The following is a 22383-nucleotide window of genomic DNA, read 5'->3' as shown; positions in this document are numbered from 1 at the left end:
GAGGATTAAAGAGGTTGATTGAAGTCAGTGTGAAAACTGGCTAATAAGTCTGGAAATGTCAGGAGGGGGCTTCAGAGGAACTCGGTGTACTCTTTCCCCCACCCCCTTCCCTTCTCTCCCTGGAAGCTTGACACAGGAAGTTTGCAAAGCTGTGGAGTTCTGCCGCTTTGAGAAATGCTTCTGCATTTTGGGGGGAGGGGGCTGCAAGTATTGGGACGGAGTGTTTGCATTTCTGTAAGGTGCATGGGGATATTTGCATTGAAGCCAGGCAGGTAGGATAATAGGAAGGATACAATTGCTATTTCTAAACATCAGTTCTCCAAAAGAAAGATGCTACAAACCTGGGACCTATAAAGTTACCGCCATGTGTCTGTATTAGGCTGTCACACTGGGTCAAGGGGTATTTGAATCTGGGGCCATCAGTTTAATTGGAAAAATGATGTTTACTGGGGCTCCTGGATTAAATACACTGCACGTTAAAGAAAAAAAAAATACGTTAAAGAAAGAAAAAAATAATGAGAAATAGCTCATTTCTCGAAGCAGTTTGAATACCAGGCAGGGAATAATTATTAATAATAATTAATTATAATAATAACAATATCCTGTTCTAGAGACTTGCTGTCTAAGGCGACTTTTGTTTTCAAATATGCGGCCGCTTCATCTCCGAGTCCCGTCTTTCTTAGAGGGGTTCTTAGTAGAGAGGTGGAGGCGGGATCAGGTAGCGGAAGTCGCTTAGGAAGCTGGAGGACACTCCGTGTGCACAGGTTGCCTTTCTTCCCAAATGCCCAGTGGAACATGGGAACTTCTTGCACGAGCAGCAAGCTGAGACAGGGTGTAGGACTCTGAGAACGACTTCTGTTCGGGGGCTTACCCTGCACTAAACTTCATGTTGGTGGGCGCTTTTCACAGCACACCTCGTGTCACCTAACTGCATTGTGAGGCTGGTTTTCTAAGCCCCCGGTTACAGATGATGAGCCGGGACACAGAGAAGCCAGCAAGCAGCCTTCTCCAAGTGTCTCAGGGGGAAAAAAGAAAGATCTAGATTCCAAGCCGGGTCTGTGTGATGCTTGGAGCCTTTCCTCTCACCTCCCCTTCCTCTAGCATTTTGAAGAATAGGGACCACACACACACACACACACACACACACACACAGACACACACACACACACACAGACACACACACACACACAGACACACACACACAACTTAATACAGAGAGATTGTCTTAAGAAACAAGTTTGATCTTGGGATCCTGGGGCACAGCTGAAGCAAGAGATCTGCTGCCTGATTTGAAGAGTCGTAGGAAAGGGACTTTGGTCCTTGAGCTGTAGGATGCTGCCATTAGCAATTTGTGTCATGGCATTAAGATTTTCCTGTAAACTCAGCAGGATTTAAAAAAATCCTGATCTGTCTTGGTAAATTAGCACATTCTGTTTCTCATGCTTTAATGTGGACACATTTACTAGATTGGAGTCGGAGGCCGGAAGGAATGCCAAAAAAGATTCCCTCTTCCCATTGCCACCAACACAGTCACCAGGTTCTGGCTCTGAGGGGCTTCATTCACGACTCTGGGGCTACTTACCGTCTTTATTTGGACTAGTCTTCCTCTCCTTACTTATTCAATAAAGTTACTCATATATATTTTCCTCTTTTTTTTTTTTCACTCTTCAACGTCCTCAGAAATTCTGAGAGGAGGAAGGTACTTTGGTTTGGCAAATGTGTGTTTGCTTGGCTATAGGTAAAATTCGGAGGGGGACAGTTAGTCTCTGCTGTTCCACACTTGCCCTGGATGGCGGTGGGGTAGTTTTTCTCTGGAACTCAAGGTTGGCTCTAGTGTCTTGGCCGGCATCTTGAAGCCTCTTCCAGAACTTTCCTTTCTTGGTTCTAACAGTGCCTTATTCTTCACACGTCCGATTGGGGGATGGCTCAGGGCCGGCTCTGGGCAGAGGAAAAGTGATGAGGCCAACCAGGTTTTCTACTAACTTCATTCCTTGCTTCAGTCTCAACTCTTCTATCTTTTGCCTGGAATGGTGATGATCAATCTTTACTCGTTTTTATAACAGTTGGTGTTTTCTTCTGTTTTAAAAGCATCGTGTGTTTGTTACTAAAGATTTGGAAAATGTATAAAAACATCCAGGAGAAGTTAAGAGTCCCTGCAATCCTATCAGGTAAGGATAACTGTTGTTAGTACTTCTTTTTTTTTTTTTTGAAATGCACATGTTATTTTGGTTAAATAAAACTATATTTATTTTTAGTAAACTAAGAATTAATTTTTATTCAGTGTTGTTAGTTAATTTTTCATGTACTGTATCATGAGTTTTATGCCAAAAAACATTCTTCAGTGTTACATTTTTAAATTGTAGGTGCATAATTCTAATATATGGATACTTTATTAGTATGGATATTTTATTTGAACTAATCCCTATTAATGGGTACTGTTTTCAGTTTTTGTTGTTATAAATAAAATACTCATGATCATCCTTTCCTATAAAGCATTAATGAGTCTTTTACACATTTTTATGGCCAAGCTAATCATATTTATTATAGGGAATTTAGAAAGTGTGTAAGGAGAAAAAACATGAAAAGAATCAGTCATAATTTCCACCACCGAGTCATTAACATTCATTCTATGCTCTTCCAACCTTTTTCTGTAATGTGTGTGTGTGTGTGTGGCTACAAAAATGGGACCATCTGGCTAGTGATTCTTTTTTTTTTTTGAGATTTTATTTATTTATTTGGCAGAGACAGAGCAAGAACACAAGCCAGGGGAGTAGGAGAGGGAAGGCAGACTTCCCACTGAAAGGAGAGCCTGATGCAGGGCTTGATCCTAGGACCCTGGGATCATGACCTGAGCCGAAGGCAGAGGCTTAACGACTGAGCCACCCAGGAGTCCCTAGTTACTGATTCTTGATGCTATTAATAGCTGACACTTAGTACTTACTTTTGTCATACACTATTCTAAGTGCTCTATTAATAGCTGACACTTAGTACTTACTTTTGTCATACACTATTCTAAGTGCTTTATGTAGGCTAGTTTGATTGAATTAATATTTAATAGGCTAATTTATTTAATTAAATCAATATTTAATACAATAGTTCTATGGAGTAGGTGCCATTATTATTCACATTTTATAGATAAGGAAACTGAGGCCCAGAAAGGCTAATTAAGAAAGTGGCAGAGCCAGGAGTCACCTGGAGAGTGAAGCCTTTGGACAACAGACAGGCCCCTGGAGTTCATACTGAGCCCAGGGCTAGCATCTGGGATTGGACGCCTGATAGCCTTGTGATTCTCTGGTGACTTGGATTTCTGGGCTGATAGCTTCCTGCCTGGAAAAATGACTTGGGTCCTCAGTCCCCTTCCCTGAGGAGAGCAGGCCTCGTTAAATGTACCTGTCCTGTGTTTTTTTCCCTCAGGGCTAGGCTAGGCTAATCTGATAAACTAATCTGCTAATGCCATAATGAGCTAATGTAGGGGCCCTTTAGGGTAAAAACATATTTACATGTTAAAGGGGGCTTTCTGGAGACTCTCCCATTGCAGAAGTATTTAGAAAACTGGAGAGAAAGATTTGTAGGGGCAGCAAATCTTTTTTGTTGTTGTTGTGTAGACTCTGGAATGGCACCTCATAACTCACAATTCTCTCAGAAGTCTGCTTTCCTTGTACACACAAATAGAAAATCCTATTAGCACGGAAAGTTTCCTTTAAGACCGTCACTCTTTCCATGGTTTCTACATGGCTCAATTTCATTTTAATAAAGGAGTCAGAAAGTGCTTCCTATAAACGGAAGTGATAGCCTAAGAGTAGAAGGATTCATGCTTAGGAATCCTAACAGAGGGTTCAAAGTCGAAAAAAAAACACATGAAATGGGCAATCCTAGGCGTGCAAAGGGTGTTCAGGGACCTCGGGATATGACAAAAAACACTAGATTTTCTTAAGGAATAGAGCCTTCCTCAGATGAACAGGGACTCTGTCTCTCCAAGGAGGGGTCTGGCCATTTTATGCTGTAAGAAATGAGCACGAGGAGAAATGCGAGAAGCCTCCAGTTCTCTTTGCTCTCATGCAAGTGTCCATTTGAAGGGCAGCTTCGGCAAAGGTCCTGGACGTTGCATAAGAATACAGAAGGTTCTAGTTAGTTGTTCTCCCAGAAACCACGACTTTGCTGTACCTCTTTGCCTTTCGCCGTAACCTCAGGCGAAGGGCTGGAATTGCCAGGGCCGAGAATTCTTTCGCATTTTGCCTCACACAAATCTTAGGACCTCAGGACTTTTCCATTTATTTTTTACATTCCGTAAAGGGAGCTTCTGTCACACCCCCGGGGACCCAAATCCACCTTTATCTCTCTTGGCTCCTGAGGGAACAATCCCCAACAAGGACTGGTTTTCTGAGAATGGGGAAGTAGCAGCCAAAGTACAAACTGGGCCCAAACATTTTCATTTGGGAGGTGGGCAGTGCCTTCCGCCTCTGCAAGGGGGCAACCCTCTAATTCCAGGGGCTTTATCTATGCAAGCACAGCAAAGCCATCGACCAGGACTTGCAAACAGCACCCTGGTGGCTCTACAGCCCTCCTGGAAATTCAAACTGCTGGCGGTACTAGCTGTAGGATGCAGGCAGATCCCTGCTCTGTCTGCTGCTCTGGTTAACAGAAGTCCCGTGTCAATATCGCTGTGCGGGGTCTCATCCTCATAAACTCGCAAACACAGAGATTGTTTTCGCTCATCCAAATCAGAGCGCCTATCACCATCCCTCCTCTCCCTCCCTGAGCAGAGATGAAGAATTTCAGATGCTGAGAAACCTCCAGAGCGCCCCTCCTTCCCTCTGCACGTCGCCCGTCATCAGATGCCCTGTGGTCCCGGGCTAGGCTCTGATGATAGGGATTAAGCAGCTGCCTGTTCCATCTACGTACACACTGCTGGCTGTGCACCACCTGTCTGCCCTTTTTAACTTGCAAAATGGAAATCTCTCTGAGCTCTATCATCTTTGATATTGCTGTAAAAAACCAGTTTCAGTGATAAGAGGAACCAGGCAGAATGGGAGCATGGGATAGGGGGCAGGGATGTGTTTTTGACCCCATATTTTAAAACTTTGGATGCAGCAGACATATCTAAGTAAAGTTGTGCCTTGCCTGTTAAAAGGGAAGATTAATATCCAATAAATTACTTCCCCAAGTCCTTGGTCCTGAATTTTAGTTCTTAATGTGCAATACCGTGTCTCATCATGGAAAATCAATTCATCTTCTTATTCTACTTTTTCTCTCTTTTTTTGATTAATGTGTTTTTATTTTCACAAATCTCTCAAAGGTCCTTGCATATTATGGGATTTTAAATATATTATTAATGTTTGATTTCTTTTCGTTTCTTTTCTTTCTTTCTTTCTTTTTTTTTTAACCAAAGTCACAGAATTTTCCTTTCTGAATATTTAAAAGTGGAATAGGGGTAAAGGATTATCGTTTGAGAATTATTTTGATCCAATCCTTTCTGGAGGCTGTAGAATTAATTTGACCTTTAAATGTCTATGCTTTTCTAAAAACATAATCTGAGTTAGGTAGGGGAGAGCAAAATCTCCACTAAAATGGGACATAATGCATACAGTAGGTACTTAATTAAGAGACAAAATCATCTAAATGTAAAAAATGGTCACTAGATCAAAATTAGAGATTGTTCCTTCTTCCCTTTGCATGTGTCCTGCATTTGGGGTTCAATAATGAACACATTCTAGGGTTGGATGACAGAATATATTTTCTAATTTGAATCTTATTGTGTGATCCTAGGCATATTTGAGTTTCTCTGCCTCATTTCTCTATCCATAACATGATATAAAGGTTATTACTTCTCACCCTGAAGGCAGTATAATAGGGTGGAAAGAACTTCAGTTTTGAAGTCAGGCATACCTGAATTGGGGGTTCATTTTTTTCACCTTAATATCTGGGTAATATCAGGCAAATTCCTTAATATCTCAGAGTTTTAATTATAAAATGAAATAGTTACATTTTGATCTTAGTTTTATTATGGGGGATCAGTGAGATTTTACATATGTATACATAATTGGGCATTTAGTAGATGCTCAGCAAATATCAACTCCCTTCATATGTGTGCACTTTCTTCTCCTAGACTGTTACATTTGACGAGAGTTTATGATATTGTAGCAATACTATGAACACTTCTACAGCATTTACTAGGTATTAGGGAATCTGCTAGGCACTTGATAATTTTATGAACTCATTCAATCCTCCTAATGTCCCTATGAAATGACATGATTGTCTAAGCTTTCCAGAGGAAGGAACCAAGCACAGGAAAGTTACATAGGGAATGAAGGTCACAGAGCTAGGAGGTAAGGTACCTACGGCTTTGAACCTAGGCAGTCTAGGTTCTGAGCTCCCACTTTCGACCACTATACTTCACGTTCCATTAGCAAGTCCAGCCTGTCTAACCAAGGTGAGGCTGATTACAGCGGGAAGAAATCTTGTCTCTGTCTGCCAAACTGTTCTGAGCACACACAGGATTCTCAGTAAAATATGTTTGGGAAATTGCAATTAAATTGGTTTATCTGTTGAAAAGCTCTGTGAGAATGTCTCGGGGATGCATTTCATGCACTAAGGCATCTTGCAAATCTCCACGGTTATGTGTGTGTATAACACATACGGTGATGCCCCCGAATTATCGGGCCACCTACATCTTTTGAAGGAACACTTGGGAACATTTCTGAGGTGAGTGTCATCCAACCTTCTTCTCACACGCATGGGGAAACGCATGTTCAGAGATTGGATATGACTTCCTTAAATGCCAGACGGTTGGTGGTGGGGTTTAATATTCAGGTCTTCAGGCCACCAATCTCAGCATTCTTGCCCCAGTACCATATAACTGTGGCTCGGATAAAGAACCACAGTACTAGGGCCCCTGGCTGGCTCCGTAGGTTAAGCGTCTGACTCTTGATTTCAGCTCTGGGCATGATCTTAGGGTTGAGAGATCGAGCTTTGAATCGAGCTAAGATTCTCTCCCTCTCTCTCCCTCTGCCTCTTCTCTCCCACTCCCCTTATCCCGGTCATCCTGCCCAAACCCCACTGGTAAGTGGGCGGTCTCTGTCTCTTAAAAAACAAAACCAAACCAAACCCACAGTATTATTTTCCAGTGTTCTTGCCTAGTTCTAATACCTTGATTAGATCTGACATGTAGCCCTTGTGATATTTTCTTTTTTCTTTTATTTTTAAGAAAGGAGACAGTGTGACTTTTAGGTGCATAATTAGCCTAATTCACGGTGGTATTCTTTCCCTCTCACTCTTGCTTCTGGGGCTCTGTGTGGAGTTCTCAAAAGCCAGGCCTCAGCCTCAGAGCTGGATCTTTCTTGGTTCTCTTGCCTTCAAGTGCCTGGAGATATCACATCTCCCAAAGGCACTTTGGAGGAAGTGGGTCACACGAATAAAACAGCTTTGAAACACAATTCTAAAATCTTTGAAACAGCATTAACCCTATCAGAGATTTGACTATTACATTTGGATAATCTAAGCCACGCGGGGTGTCCTCCAGTCCACAGAATGTGGATTCGGGCCGGGTGGTGGATTGGTAAATTCCGCAGATCCAATCTGAGAGGCAGGGATCGAATTACGGTAGCTCTCCCAGTTCTGTAAATCCAAATTCCCTGTACTACGAAGATAATGGGACGTGATTTGAATCGGTAGCCACCATCATCTTGTTTGGAATTTAAGGAGAAATTGTTACCAGGGAAGACCTAGCCAAGACCACCGATTTCCCAGGGTCCCTGATTCTCCGTCTCGATAATGCAGTTCCCTGAGTCGCCCGTACAGTCTCAGGAGGCTCCATCTGCAGGGGTCCAGTGAGGTTTGGGTGGCAGGATGCTCAAAGTTTAAATGTTGGAACATTCTGTGTTGCGTTCTGGTTTCAGGAGAGTAGGTAACTTCCATTAAAAACCAAGTCAATCAGCCAATCAACTAAGCATATAAAAGCAAGCCACAAGAAAGATCTTGATTTCTGGAGAACAGAGTCTGAATGGGAGGCAAGAATAACCCCCGCCCCCCTTTCTTCTCCTGTAATCACAGTGGTTTACAGATGTTTCTCTGCAGCTGCAGTAGGCAACTGGTTCTTAACTGCCCGTGAGCAGCCGGCTTAAAATGATACATTTGATATGCAAATTAAACGGCATAAAAAAACAGTGCCGGACTGATAAGACTCAGGACCAGTTTCGAGTGAGGGTCACAGTGGGGGAATCAACAATACTCAAATTCATGAACTAGACTTCTGTTTACGCTGTTCTTGTCAGAACGAAATATTTATTAATTAAATGGGGCAAGGCTAGTGGGGACTGAGGAGCAAATTAACACATCAAGAGCTTGGCCAAGGGTTGGAGAGAGCACGGAGGGTCCAGGCAGGAACCTGGGGAAAGAAAGAGAAGCCACAGTTCTTCCAAGTTCATTCTGATAATGATCAAGTAATATCCAAGCGATTGATTAAATCAAAGGGAAAAGCTTCCTGGAACAAAAGTGCCATGAGCTAGTTAAAAATAATTTTTAGCTTTTTAAAATTTTATTTGCAGCAACGATGAGAGTAAATTCACAGAGAATGAGGACAGGAGATTGGCAGGAATTGCTGTCCGATGAGAACTATTTCCACTCAGCAACTCTCTGAAGAACATGCAAAGTGATGATCAAATTTGACCCGAACATGGTCAGCTTGGTAAAATGACTTTCTATGAAGATTCCCTTTTTAAAAAAATTATTATTATTATTATTATTATTTTACCACAGGGCGATTTTCCTAACTATCCAGTTCTGGAATTTTAGAGTCTGTTCCCATCTTGCTTCCTCCAAACTTCAGACTTCTAGTAAGTTCCATAGATCTATTTCTTCCCAAAGCTAGCTCCCTAGTACCCACACAGTGGGTGATAAAGGATTTAAGTAGGATTTACATTTTCACAGGGGACTGCCCATCTTTCCACAGTTCTCACCCTTGGCAGCCATTCCCGTATTTCTTCTGTCGCTGGCAGCCGCCGCGCCCTTGCTTTTCCTTATAATTGCTTTATTTTAAATTATTTACTATTTTTTGCTGCTTGTTGACGACATTTTCTTTGTGCGCTCTTGACCACACAGGCAGATAATAGACAGGCCACCTCACTCTCTAGGTTACAAGTATATAAAATCAGCATGAACTCTGTGGTTCTCCACAGTAGCTCCCCGTTTAGGATCATCAGAGAAAATTCTCATTTGACTGTTTTGGGGTGGGGTACGGGCACAGGGATTTTTCAGAAAGCTCTCCAAAGGTTTTATCGTACAGCTAGGGTTGAGCACCACTGAATTTCTAAAGCCTTGCTCCTTGAAGTGTAGAAAATGATTCCTGATCTCAAACCACACTTCTAATACACGTATCTATTTATATACTATTTAAAACAATATTAAACATATATATTCCTTTTTGGGTAACAAATCCTAAGTTATGCTCAATCCCAGATAGTTCCTCAATTCAACTCTTAGATCAAGTAATTATAATTCCTTCGAACATCACCTTTTGCAAAATTGTAAGATACACTTTGTAGAGAACTCAGATTTTTTTCTAGAATACTTTTTAGAAATTCTCATTTTCCTTCAGTTTTTTTCCTCTGGGCTACATGACTCTAGAGAGATAACGATTTGGGTGATCGAGGGTTAGAAAGAAATAGTAAAAGAAAGAAAAATTTATACTCTTGTAAAATCTTGGAGAAAAATACTATTGGGACATTAGAGTTTTCCAGCATTTTGGAGATGTAAAAACTGTACTTTCGTTTGGAGAGCTTACTTCTGACCCTGAGGGAAAAAACATGGCTTCGCACACATTTTTTGAGTCGCAGATTGTTGAAGGACAAGCCAAGGTGTTGGTCAGTGCAGTTTTTATCTATTCTTTCATATATCGGATTACGGCCCTCGGTAATCTAGGGACAGAGCGCCCACAAGGATGGAAATCTTCGCTTCTCTTACCACTCTTACCAGAATTAGGGTGAATGAGAACTATTGTTTTCACTCTCTGTTAACTCACTGGCTACTTGTCACAAACAAAGAAGAGAAAGGGAGGGGTAGGACTCCTCAACATTTGAATCTTCCTCTCACACATCTCAGAGGTCGTTTGATGTGAGATCTGGGATTCGGGCTGAAATGAAAATCCCTTGTTAAGGGGTAGTGGTCATCGTTAGGAGACAGGCTTATCCAAACATAATCCTAAATTAGGTTTTTTGGTTCAGCCCTATGGTAAGAAGGAAAAAATGAACACTCCCTGCTCCCCCGCCAGCAATATATTCACTTCCAAATCCCTAGAAACAATGACTGTGGTAAAAGAATAAATATTATAATATTATAATTATATATGTTAGGTATTATATATACATTATATATATTATATATACTCTATTACATTATATATACTATATATTACAATATATATTAAATTATATACATTATATATTCGTTATATATTACATTATACACAATGTATATTATATATACATTACATATATTACATTATATATTATATTATATAAAAATGTGATTGGTTTAAGGATCTTGAGAGGAAGAGCTCATTTTGGATTTTCCACATGGGCCCTAAATACATCTGCTTATATGAAAGGTAGGGGCAGACAGAGACCCACACAGAGGAGAGAGCCATGTGAAGATGGAGGTGGACATCCAAACGGTGGGGCCACAAGCCAGAGAATGCCGCAGCCACCAGAAGCTGAGGACACAAGGAATGGCGTCTCTCCCAGAGCCTCGGGAGGGGGTGTGGTCCTGCCAACAGCTTGATTTCCGGCTCCCGCTCTCCACAGCTGTGAGAGAATGAATTTCTTCTGTGTTTTAAGCCACCAAGTTTGCGATAATTTGCAATAGTAGCCACGAGGAATAATGCAGGACCCAATACACGCACAGAGAGGGGACCATAAGGATCCCGGCGCTCAAAGTGAGTCCTCCTGCCAGTGAGGAGATGTGACTGGGAACAATTTACAGAATGTGGTATTCATTTACCAATTATTTTCCACTAGCGTACTTTTCAGCCAATGGTCTTAATACATACTGCAATAATATCCCTGTTTGGTGGATGGTAAGCCTCAGGCACAGTTTGATCAAGCAACTTCGGGTCTAGGTTTTGGGTCAAATGAGAGTCACCGTTCAAGAGAACGCACCACAGATTCTGAGATCCGACTAAACTGTAAACCCAGAGCACATTTCCCTAGAGTTACCTGGACTTGACATACAGAGCAAGGCTGAGGCTCTACCCTTCTCCCCTGCTCCCATGGCTCCCAAAGGAAATTACTAAACAGAAGCCTAAATCCTTGACAAGATCATGGTAAAGGAATTTCTTTAAGATGCCTGAAGTTATTATCTGGGTGCTCTGCCAAGTCTATCAGCCCATGTTAGTTAGAATCCATTTGGAGGATGAGAACACTCATTAGGTTGTCCTTGGAGACCCATTTCAGACCAAGCTGGTAACTGTGTCCTCAATCCCACAAGGAGGTCTGCTTTTCCTGCTTCCCCTAACCCCAAAACCTAACAGAATCACACTGTAGCGTTTGTGGAGAACCTTCTGAGATTCTTCATGTTGATGTGCAAAAAATAAACTTTTCTTCAAAATGAATTTTAGTTCCAGAACTCTCCTCTCCAGTTAGACCACCGTAACGTGGAAGCTAGCATCGAACTTGTGACCTTGGGATAAACTACACTCCTTCAACTCCTTTTCCTGGGATAGAAACACCACCTAATGGGCTGGAGGATTTATTTCTGAACTTTTTTTTTTTTTTTTTTCATTCAGAAGATAACATAAATCTGCAGGTTTTCAGGACAACCATCAGCTGTCCAGCTACATTAACTAGTTTTCTGGTTTTTTAGTTTGCTATTTACTATAACAAGTGCCACCATCAACACTGATGCTTACACAGCAGAAATGTATTCTGTCACAGTTCTGGAGGCTAGGAGTCCAGAACCAAGGTGTCCCAGGGTTCTGATGGTCGCGAGAGAATGGGCTGTTTCAGTCCCCTCTCCTTGGCTTGGAGATGGCCGTCTTCTCCCCGTGTCCCTCCACATTGTCTCCCTGCTTGGTGCATGTCTGCCTTTGTGTCCAAATTTTCCCTCTATATAAGGACAGCAGTCATATTACAATAGAATTTACCCTAATGACCTCACTTCAACTCAATTACCTCTGTAAAGACCCTATCTCCATTTAAGGTCACAACCTTCAGGATATCATTTTTTCCAGGGAAGGAGGAACATGATTCAACCATAACACTGGAGAAGACTTAGAAGAACCATCCTCATTGATGTCTTTACTCGTCTTCATGCCTATGCCTATGTGCTGGTTGCCATTGGGTCCAACTTCCCCTCTCGCTTGGGCTCCAGTGGACCTAGAGTTGGTCATGAAGATGACATTCAAGGTCAGATAGACTGCATGACATGCTTATACTCAACTGGGCACATTAACTGCCCCGGGATGTCCTAAGTGTTGTTTCCTTGAAGATTTAAATCATTTTGGAGAAGCAATGAAGATTGATGATTTGGGCGGTAGGCACAGGATGTTGGTAAAGGAATCCATGCACATTTTGGAAGGATGGTAATGGGGGTCAAGTCAGAAGATCTGTCGAGTCGTGGCTTCATGTTCAGTGAGAGTGAAAGAAAGCCTGGCTAGAGCTGTGGGAGAAAAAGCCCATTTCACTTTGGTAAAACTTTCCACTTTCCCCCAGGACTAGAAGAAAGAATGCCGCATTCTCAGTTGTACCCTCCAGCTAATCCGACTGTTTACTGTTCATTATGCAATATTTTTCTATATGGTGCCTGGAGGTCTTTAGAGGGTTTCTAGTCTAAAGACTGAATGAATAATAACTGATTAAACACACACACACACACACACACACACACACCCCTCAAGGCTTCTTCAGGATGGGAAGTCATTGAAGCTAGATTATGGCAAAGAAAAAAGTCAGGTAGGGAAAGGAAAATCTCACGCAGAGAGGGCATCTGTGGGCACTGATCCACAGTCGCACTCACCATTAGGACCAGTGTTAAAATCCCCCATCCGAGGGTCACTTGGGTTCGGTTTGGTGTCTTGAAAAGCCCGTCAGCACTAGAGTCAAGAGTCAGACAGATTTCAATCGGAATCCCAAAACCGGCATTTATCAGCTGTGTGACCTCAGGGAATTTATTTAACCTCTTCAAAGAGACACTTAGGCTTACAGAAAAAGGGTTTTTGTGAGGATTAGAGAACAAGTCTCCACACAGGCACCTTTAGTAGTGTCTGTCCCATGGTGGAAGGTCTTTGCGCCTGTGTCTCTTCTCTGCTGCCCACCAGTGGGTGCTCAGTGGGTTCCAGAAGGTCTTAAGCTCCAAACGTTGTAGAAGAAATGACAGAGCAAGGCACAGATACATTGGTCTTGGTCTGAAATAATCCCGGATGGTTAAATTGTTTTCCTTCTGGGTGGGAAAGGCTGGAGTAATGTGAGAACATCTTAAGGTATGGGGGAGGGGGGACTTTGGTGGTAAGATAGGAGGCAGGTGCCCCGGGGATCAGAAAGTAGGACACATCTGGATTAGAAGGCACAAGGAAAGGATCTGGGGACCTGGAGAAGAGCTAGTCTTCTATTTTTCTTTTGGAACAAAATGGTCTTATCACTTAAAACCCTATGATGTCATTTCCAGGTGGGTTGTTGCCTCAATTAGCTCAATGAGGTGCAGAGAAAAATGAAATTATGAAATTTATTAAGGCTGATGATTTTGGTAAAGAAGAAATTAAGATCATCCCCATTCAGGGGTGCCTGGGTGACTTAGTTGGTTAAGTGTCTGCCTTTAGTTCAGGCCATGATCTCAGGGTCCTGGGATGGAGACCCACATTAGGCTCCCTGCTCAGTGGGGGGTCTGCTTCTCCAACTCCTTCTGTCCCTCCCCCCTGCCCATGCATGGGTGCACTCTCTCTCGCTCTCTCTCTCTCTTAAATAAATAAATAAAATCCTGGAAAAAAAAGTAAGCAATCTGATTTGTGAGTGGTTTAAATAAACATTCAAGGGGTGCCTGGGTGGCTCAGAGGAGAGGGTTAACCCTCTGCCTTCAGCGCAGGTCATGATCTCAGGGTCCTGGGATCGAGCCCCGCATCGGGCTCTCTGCTTAGTGAGAGCCTGCTTCCTCTTCTCTCTCTCTCTGCCTCCCTCTCTGCCTACTTGTGATCTCTGTCTGTCAAATAAATAAATAAAATCTTTAAAAATAAATAAATAAATAAAATAATAAATAATAAATAAATAAATAAATAAATAAACATTCGAGATGCTTAGGAGACACTAGAAGCTTAAAACCTTCTAATGGGCTGGGCGGCTTAAGCACTAAGTATGTACTTCTCACAGTTCTGGAGGCTAGGACGTCCAGGCTTGGGGTGCCGGCAGATTGATCCTGTGTCCGGTGCAGACCAGCTTCCTGGTTCACAGACAGCCGTCTTCTTGCTGTGCCCTCACGTGGTGGGGGGTTGTGACGGAGCTCAGTGGGGTCTCTTTTACAAGGACACTAATCCCATTCATGGGGGCTCTACCCTCATGACCTCCTCACCCCCAGCCATCCCACTGGGGGTTAGAATTTCAACCTTTGGAGGTGGGGACGACACAGACATTTCGTTCCAGACAGAGGAACTGGCAAATTGTGTCACCTTGATCTTCTGTAATTCACCCACAGCTGTGAAAGCTTGGTCTCAGATGGCCGTATATCAGTGATACTGATGTATATTTTCACTGTTCTATTCTCAAGGCCATGCTATTTGTTTAAGTAACAGCAACAACAGTAAGTAAGCACTGATCAAGGGTTTTATGATACAGAAATATCCTTTTTGAGCCTGATTCCTTAAATATTAAGCAGAACAGGTTTTCACAAATACGGCCACCCCGAAGTCTGGATCTTTTACACAAATAGTCAATTTGTCTTGAGAATGGAAAACTTAAAGCTTCATCAGTTAACTGTGGGGCATCAACACAAAAAGCCTTTAATGATGGACAGGGACCGATGGTTTGTTGGAGTGATGCGTCTGCGTTCATGTTCCTCCGTCCGATCTTGGTGGAATGTCTAGTTCAGTCTGATCATCAACTCTGTTTAACAACAACAGACGGGACTGTTGTACCGAGGGAAACCCCGAGTGGAGATGCCTGACCTCAGCCGGAGGTGACAGGGTGCTCACTGTCTCTGTTCTGCAGGGCTAGGAAAACACACAGTCATGGAAAGAAGGAAAATGACATTCTCTGTCTACAGGCAGAGAAGGACGTGGAATGAAGGTAAAGTTTGCTAATGTGACATCAATGGAGAAGCCCTTTCCAAATCATCTCAGTGAGTTTATACTCTGCTTTCTTCTTCATGCCTCGAGGTGCAATTTGATAGGTATTTGATACTTTGATTTTCTGAGGCAAGACGACGGCTTCCAGATGATTCTCTTTTGGCCATGGGTGGTTGGCTTCTAGGTGTTCCAGCAAATCATCACATTTCATTTCAGGTATTTAATCCGGGACTAACTCAAGTCAAAAGTATCAATTACCTAGGGGAATTTTCATAAAACCCCTTTTGGGTTCTTTAATTCCAGTGTTGGCCAGGAATGAATTTATTTAGCTAGGAATGCTAAATATAGCAGCTTAGTATTAGGTGACAGACATCAGAAGCAGTTTGCTTTGAGATTATCGGCTGTTTATTAGAATCAAGGAAGTAATGAGAGAAATTCTAAGAGATATCTCAAGGAAGATTTCCTTCTGGGTTTTCTTTTTCGTCTCTATATGCAGATATCGGTAGATTGCTTTGCACAGCCTGATCCCCAGTGTTTCAAATTATTTTTTCAGGGCAGGGTTTCAGGCAAAGATGTCATTTCGTTGACTTTGAATCTCCAGACTTTCTTCTCTGGACCCATTTCCTGTTGGTGGGCCTAAGAATCAGATCCTACCTTCTCTCCACTTCTACCCCTGAGACAAGAGTTACAGGCAAATAGTGGCCACTGTTTTAAGTATGGCCCTACCCAAGAATATTTGCATTTTAGCGGGGAACCAGACATTAAGCTACAGGAATGCAGTTCTAATGGCCTAATTTTAAAGAGTATTAACAAATGAACCAGGAGGTAAGTTTTGGCCGTAGGGCCATATGACTAGCCCTAAAACCACTCCAAAAAGATTTGCCAGGCTAGTCTTAAATCAAAATAAATTACAGTATTTGCAAAATTTATGATGGCTCAAAAAATTATACCTGGTTCACGGAGTGGTTATAGAGCCATTATTTTATAAATCAGACTTGAATTTATATGTTCAATCTCATTTTTCCTCCTGAGGAATCTCAAAGTCCAGGAATTCCACTTTTAAAAAATCATTATCAAATTAATCCCATCACAAAGCCTTAAAATAAATGTACACCCGAGAAGAAAAAGTTCACTGTCGGATTATGTTTTTCAACTAGGGATTCAGAAAATACAGATATCCTAATTAATGTTATTCTAATAATTTGCAAATTTGTCTTCATGGTGGATTGAAGCAGTACACAGTTTGTGTTTTTAAGGCCTGATGCCAATTTTTCGAAGAAGTCCGCAAATATTTGAAATCCACGGATTTGTTAAAAGGAAACATTCTTTCTGGTGGAAGTTAGGTGGGCCCCAGTGCTGGTTTCACACTCAGGGGTGGGGGCAGTGCATTGGCCAGTAGAAACACACACTTCTGGAAGCCTCTTCAAACGGTAGTGATCAAACTTATTAGTGTACTCACTTTTCTTCTCTTTGCTCACAATGCATTTCTGAACAGACACTTGTGGTGGAAATGTGGGGGGGGGTCAGTAAAGGAAGAAAAAATGAGAAGACTCATATCGTTCTTAAATACAGCATCTTCTTGACCATATATCCCAGCATCGCCTGTGTGACTTTGGATTTTAGGTAGCATTTGGCTACCTAAATGCTAGAGTGTGTCTAGCATTCAGGCCCAATACTGAAGATAAACAAACAACCCCCAGTACCTCTGCTTTCAGACTTAACAGTCTGGTGGAGGAGACAGGCAGGTAGATCAGCACTGAGCAGTGTGACCAATATGACTGTTGTCCCAGGCATCAGGGGACAGGGAGCAGCTCCTTCTTGGGCTGAGGTCAGAGGTCGTTCTCACAATGCATCTGAGAGCACCTGTTCTAGGAGGCAGAAGCTCCAATGAAGGCAAGGACGTGTCTTTTCACTTCCGGCGTCATCGTAGATTCTCACATCACATCCACTGACCGATTGGCTAACTGAAGAACAAATGACTAAGGGGAGAAATGAACACAGAAATGACAGTGGTGACCAAAACCAGGACAGCGTCTGATCTCAAGAACCCTCAGAGGTGACCGACTTTGACAGAGATCAGTGAATATTGTCATACACATGCCTTAAGAAAAAGTACACATGGCACTACAGAAGATGTTAATGGGAAAGGGCATTTGCTGGGGGGGAGGGGCGGTGGTCAGGAATGGGATTTTGGCTTGAGAATGGGCATGAAGAGCGAGGGCTCATATTTGGCCTCTTGAGTTCGAAATATCTACGAGCCATCCAAATGGAGCCATGATGTATGGATTTGGATATGTGAATCCGAACCTCGGAAAAGAGATCCGAGCAGGAAATCCAGATTCGGGAGTCGAGTTAGGGAAAGCTGAAGACAAGGTATGATTTGGAAAGCTAGTGGCTAATGGCCACGAGTTTCGGCTGCCTAGCCTCTAAGCCATCTTTGTATGGCTGGGGAATTCCACTTTTTATGAGACTCGGTGGGACACGGAATACCTCGCTTCACAGGTGTCATGAACATCGCAGGCTTGGTCCTGCAGGCAGGCTGTGAGCTGTAGCTCTGTAAGCCGGCGCACTTGTCCTGGGTCTAGACTCTAGAGATAGCGAGGTCTCTCTTTGCAGCTGTCATGGGGGCAGTGAAACCATTCGCCAGGTCGTGGTGCGGCAGCATTAGCGTGGTGAGGCTGAAGCCATGCGGAGCTCCTGGCCCAGCTGCAGGGTCCACTGCTTGGCTTGCTGCTGATGGTCTCCTGCCTCCAGGGATCAGTCATACCTAGGATAATTTGAGAGGTGAGGGTTTCCTAGCTACTCGGAACACTTCATTTGAATTCCTTGTCATCCACCTTTGTTACCACTGCTTTGAGCTAAGAACCCTAACTGATTTAGAGAAGAAGGAACTTGGAAGGGCGTTGAATAGAAAGACATTTAGAAATACAAAGAAATTTTTAGCACTGGCTAGAACCCTAAGAGGAAACCAGGACAGTGGGAATCATGCAGAACCAAATAAGAGTAACCAAATAATAAGTGCTACTGAGAAATCACTTAAAAACAAAGATGGTTGCCTTTGGCATTTTAATACAGAGACCGTTCATCCTTCGGAAGAGCTTGAGGTTAAGCACCAGGTGTGGACAATGAGCAAGTTAAGAGATGTTGTGCGGATCGCCATTTTGAGAAGTCGGGCTGTGAAGAGAAGAGAGCAAGATCAGTACCTGGAGAAGGAGATGAGGTCCAGGTTTTTGCATTTTTGAGGTAGAAGCCATTTAGAGTATATTTGAACTTGGCATATGGCAATATTGGGCAAACACTGGTGAACGGATGAACGGATGGATTAGCCGAGCATTGAGGGCTAAGTCGGAAGTGGGTGGGAGGAGGAGACGAGGAAGAACTTTCTAGGGAGAGAACACACAGGAGCAAGTTACAGACACCTGATACCCACCAGCCTTACTCACTTGTTCATTTTTCTCCAGTGCTGCCTGTACTTTTCCCGGCCCGAACATGTTTATTAGAAACCTAACAGCCACAGCATGTTTGCAATAGGGAAAACACATAAAATAATTACATAGTTTCAATGTTTCCAGTGTCAGCTTGCATCAGAATAATAGCTCGCAACATCTTACTATTTGTCACCCACTTTGGCCCACGCGCTTCGGGTTCACAAAGAAATATTTCCTCGTGTTCTCTTATTCAAGCTGTGCGACCGATAGGGGACAAAAAATGAGACATGTCTTAGTGTAGTTCCTCTAAAGCAGAAGCTGAAGCGGGCCCTTGGGTGCCCGTCGTTCACCATCGACAGCAGGAATCGAGGGCAGCGAGCGCGCTGTGGGCAGCCACAGAGAAACGCCACGCAAACCCACTTCTGCGGCGTCCTACCTGAGACGGGTGGGCTGGGCCTTTAGGCAGGGACTCCTGTCCCTGTAGCTTCAGGGCTGCTGGGGACGAGCCTGGGGTCGGGATAGTCATCTCCCTGCCTTTTAGGCTGGGCCGGTGCCTGATCCGAGTGGTGTCCAAGGTCCTCAGAGAAAGCCTGGAGGCAAAAGGGCTGTAGATATCCAGTCTAGGGCCCACGGTGGACCTTTTCAGTGGACCTGGAACAGTCATCACAGCTGCCCTGAAGTCAGGTGGGCCTCGAAGTCCAAATATCTTCATCCGCAATTTCAAGAGGAGGAGAACGATGCTCCGGAAAAACTGACTTGGTCAAGTCCGCACGGGAAGACAGGGTTCAGGTGTAGGTCGGTCTCACTGCAAATGCCACATTCTCTTCAAAGCCATTGCCCAGACGGCACACGGCCACTGTATCTTACTACCTTCAGTACGGTTGCCAGCGATCCCGACTGCGCCCTAGAAACATCGTAAACAGTGTGGTGGGCTTGACACATCGCTGCGGGTCAGATCACGCGATGTGTGGAATCTGGAAACAGAATCTACGAGCGTTTTAGCAGAGATCCGTGGGGAAGTGTGAACCTATTTTTCCTCTCCTTTTCCCACTTTCTCTTTTGAAAGGCCGGGAGCTCCCTGGTGGGCCTCACCTCAGCCCGAGACTGAGAAAGCTCTTTTTCTGAGACGCACGAGTCCATCGAGAGCCTGTCGTCAAAGGGACCGTTTCATTCGCTGGTTCCTTTTGGCGGTGTCTCAGAAAAAAATCTGACTTTCCGGAGATATCTTGCCTGATTCCCTGTGTGAAGGGGTTTGTAGCTTTCGAACAGACCGGCAAACCTATTTCTCAAGCCCACCGGGTTTGCATAGGAAGGGTCCTCTGGGATTTTGTGAGGGCTTGCCATCCTAAGCATGTGCGGTGGTTGCTATTCCAAATGAAAGAACTAGTTTGTTTGTGTTTTAATTATCTCTTCTTACAAGATCTACCCAGCAGTATTGCTCCACACGGCTTGAAAGAATTTAATTAAACAAACAAACAAAAAAAGCCCCCGCTTTTGTTGTTGTTGTTTTGTCGTTAGTTTCTGGAATGAAATCAGACTATGATTGTGCCAGTATGAAGAGATATTTTTTCCCCCTTATTCTCATAAAGAAACTGCTATTAAAACTAAGAACATAAACACTTATGAGCACAGTACATTTATTATTATTATTTTTTGGATTATATGCAGAGTCTCCCTCTTCTCAATGGGCCGGAGAGTGCAGTTCCCAAGAGACGAGGGCCCTTTTTTTTTCCATGGAAAGGTCTAGAACTCTGCAGGCTAACTGAAGTTAAATTCAACTTAGAGGGAACTTGAAGGCAGTCTTAGGGCTCCAGAAAGGCCACATAGTCCTAACAGAAGATGGGTGAATAGCACCAATTGTCAGCTCTGGAAATAGTTTTGAGACCATCTGGTCTACCTGTTTAAAGGTTCGAGAACAAGTATGGACCAAGAGGGGTCAAGTGGACAAGTTAAGTTCCTTTGTGAACAGCGGAGAGACTTCATTAACTTCATTAACTTCACGAAGAATGAGACTTCATTGACAAATGAGCATGCCATCTTCTTCATAAAGGTAATACCTCATCAAGTCTAGTGTAGAAAAACTACTAACTAGAGATAAGCAATACACAAAGGTTCCCCAAACACTCACAGGCTGTCGTGCAAATGCTGAGAAGATCTCCCCGTCAGACTGTTTCTCCTTTTTGTCTCATTTTCTCCTTTATCACTTCCTCTCACTCCGTCTGCGCCTCGGTGAGGAAGAGAGAGCCGGTGAACAGAAAGGTGTGCCTGTCGCTCATAATAAGCAGTTTGAATAAGATGTTTGTCACAGAAGTGGGTGAAAGTCTTGGTTTTTAAGAAAATCCAACACTTTATGAAGACGATCTGTGTGCAACCCACAACTTGGGTTCATTGTAGGCATAAAAAATGGATACAAAATTCTACCTGCCTACCTTCAAGGCACTTGCAATCTGATTGATTACCTTAGCAAAGCACTATCTATTTTAAAATATGAATTTCTTTTGAGATACTGCCCATATTTGAGAAACAGGAGACATAGTTGGTGAGACACACGAGTTAACCTTCATTTCAGTTTCAAATTCTACATCGTAAAGGGTTGGGTGGTATTTGAGAGTCAGAAGAAAGCCCAAACCTTGTTCTTAGGTATTTCTCTTAGTTACTGACTTCTTACGCAAAATCGTTCCTGCATCACTCCACTCCAGATGCCCACGCACAAATGATCATTTCTTTATGTTGATAGATTTTTTTTCTGCATTGAGGAATTGTGCAGGCTACTTATTGGTAGAGCTTTCTACAAATATTAAGTATATATTGTGTCCATTTCAGAATGGACACAATATATACTTAATATGCTCATTAATTCCTTTATTTGCCTAACGTTTATTGAATAGCTACAATGTGCTTCAGGTGCTAGATATTTGGTGATTTACAGGAAGCAAGACAGCAAGCTCTGTTCTCATGGAGCTTTACGTTATGAACAATTCTCTACATCGTATAGAAAAATAGAAAAAATTTATTACAAGAGAAGTATATATACTGTTGCCCTTTGTGATGCTTTAAAAAAAAAATTTTACTTCATTTCCATATAGTGTTATACTAGTTTCAGGAGTACGATACAGTGATTCAACAGTTCCATACATGACCTGGAGCTCATCACCACAAGTGTCTTCCCTCATCCCCATCACCTGTTTCCCCTGTCCCCCCACACACCTCCCCCTCCAGTAACCATTTGTTCTCTAGAGTTAAGAGTCTGTTTCTTGGTTTGCCTCTCTGTCCCCCCCCACCCCATTTGCTTGCTTGTTTTGTTTCTTAAATACCACATGTGAGTGAGATCATATGGTATTTGTCTTCCTCTGACTCACTAAGCAAATCACTCTTTAGCTCCATCCATATCACTGCAGAAGGTAAGAGACCATTCTTTTTTATGGCTGAATAATATTCCATTGCAAAGATATACCAAAGATATTCCAATGGAATAATATTCCATTGCTTTTAAAATACTTTCCTGTTGCACCCGTAGAGTTGCCCAAATTCCATCAGCTCTGTCCCTTGAAAATGCGAACATCTTTGAGACAGACAACCGGCTATGATTTGGCAGCTTCTGGTAATCAGGAAAAACCTAGCGGATGCTTTCGAATCTTACAGGTGGCTCTTGACCAGTTGAATGGGCAGCAGAGAAGCTTTGACTGAAGAATGGTG

General features: G+C 42.9%; 1 long non-coding RNA gene across 1 annotated transcript in view; it reads left to right on the top strand.

Moving 5' to 3' along the window:
- LOC309870382 overlaps positions 1-22383 on the top strand; it is a 173324-nt gene that overhangs the window by 80846 nt on the left and 70095 nt on the right. The window contains exon 2 of the long non-coding RNA XR_014314547.1: positions 15183-15312. This is a non-coding gene — a long non-coding RNA (uncharacterized lncRNA). The remainder of the gene's footprint in view (positions 1-15182; positions 15313-22383) is intronic.

Source organism: Mustela nivalis (assembly GCF_964662115.1).
Source record: "Mustela nivalis genome assembly, chromosome: 7".
Taxonomy (NCBI): Eukaryota; Metazoa; Chordata; class Mammalia; order Carnivora; family Mustelidae; genus Mustela; species Mustela nivalis.
This window is presented reverse-complemented; position numbering and strand designations above follow the sequence as displayed.